Genomic DNA, 2,016 nt, shown 5'->3' with positions numbered 1-2,016 from the left:
CCAGAATTGCCTGGCCGATTCCTCTGGCTGCTAAATTACGTGGCTTAGGTCATCGGTGTCTGGTGGTTGCACATAAGTGCCCTGGAAATTGTCGAGGAATGCGGCTTCCAGGTCCTCCCAACAACTGATTGATCATGCTGGCAAGCTGTTAAGCCAATGCCGAACTGGTCCTTTAAGCTTAAGTGGGAGGTATTTGATGGCGTGGAGATCATCGCCGCGGGCCATGTGGATATGAAGGAGATAATCCTCGATCCATACCGCAGGATCTATTGTGCCATCATATGATTCGATGTTTATGGGTTTGAAACCCTCGGGGATTTGATGATCCATTACTTCGTCTGTGAAGCATAGTGGGTGTGCGGCGCCTCTGTACTGGGCTATATCACGATGTAGCTCCAATGAGCTTTGTCTACTGTGTTCGGCCCTACCGGATTTATGTCCGGCATGACGGTTATTGTCTCGAGTCGTGGGGCGCCCACGCGATCCATAGATCGATCCTGTTTGCCTTGCCTTGTCCTCCAACATATCTCGCAGGTCTGGCGCATTTTCCCGTGCCTTGGTACGGGGTGCGGCTTGAGTGGAGGGCCGAGAGGCCTCTCTGTCGCGGCCACGAGGTGGCCGGTCGGCCGTATCAAGTGCTGGTGATGTAGGTTTAAGTGCTTCCTCCTCTAATCGGGGTAGCAACCTGCGCTTTGGGTAGCTCTTGGAGGGGCGTTCGAGTTTATGCTCTTCCGCCGCAAGGACTTCAGTCCATCTGTCGACTAGCAAATCTTGATCAGCTCTAAGCTGTTGCTGTTTTTTCTTGAGGCTTCTTGCCGTGGCCATAAGCCTGCATTGAAAACGCTCTTGCTCTATGGGATCCTCTGGCATGACGAATTCGTCATCGTCGAGGCTTGCCTCATCTTCGCAGGGAGGCGTACAGTTATCGTCCTCGACCTCTCTGTCTGCCGCTCTCTCGTGAGGGATGGCTTCTCCATCCTCCTGTGTCGAATCTTGCTGGAGGGGGTTTTCTTCAGCGCTCTCTAGAGTATTATTATCTCCCATGCTGGAGTCACCGTACTTGCTTTGGAGGGATTTTGAGTGGCGCCGCTGATGCCGGCGCTTAGGCTGTTTCTTGGAGGGGTCATCCTCCGCTGTTCCATCGCCATCTCCTTCTTTTGGGGTGTCCACCATGTATATGTCATACGACGAGGTGGCTTTCCAGGGCCCAGTAGGCGCTGGTTCTTCATCGTCTCCTACATCGGCGTCCATACCGTTGATGTCTTCGAAGTCGAAGTCGAGCATGTCGGTTAAATCGTCGACAGTGGCTACAAAGTGGGTGGTGGGTGGGCTTTGAATTTTTCATCGTCCGTATCCCAACCTTGCTGACCGTAGTTCGGCCAGGGCTCTTCTGATAGAGAGAGAGACTTTAGTGTCTTCAGAATATCGCCAAAAGGCGAGTGCTGAAAGATATCCGCGGCAGTAAACTCCATGATCGGCGCCCAATCGGATTCGATCGGCAGGGGCGCGGAGGGTTCGGAATCCGGAGAGGAGTCCGGCTCCCTGGAGTCATGAGTCTCGCAGAGTGCGGGGCTAGTGTTCGGCTCGATCGCCATTGGGATCGCAGCCCCCGAGGCGGCGTGCAACCACCCATCCTCGATCGGTGCACTAGGCTCCGAATTAAGGGTCGAAGCCGATGTGGGTGCGGCCTCCAGGGCACTGTTCGGCGGCAGAGCTAGATCATGCTCGTCATGACAGTGCGGCGCGCTCGGCAGTGGCTCGAATCTGTGGAAGATCAAGTCCCCGCGGATGTCAGCCGTGTAGTTTAAACTTCCAAATCTGACCTGACGGCCAGGGGCATAGCTTTCGATCTGCTCCAGATGGCCAAGTGAATTGGCCCGCAGTGCGAAGCCGCCGAAGATGAAGATCTGTCCGGGGAGGAAGGTCTCACCCTAGACTGCATCACTATTGATGATAGTAGGAGCCATCAAGCCTGACGACGACGACACAGAGGAACTCTCAATGAAAGCACCAATG

This window comes from Triticum aestivum, chromosome 2A (genome assembly GCF_018294505.1).
Source record: "Triticum aestivum cultivar Chinese Spring chromosome 2A, IWGSC CS RefSeq v2.1, whole genome shotgun sequence".
Classification (NCBI taxonomy): Eukaryota; Viridiplantae; Streptophyta; class Magnoliopsida; order Poales; family Poaceae; genus Triticum; species Triticum aestivum.
Note: the sequence above shows the minus strand (reverse complement) of the source record.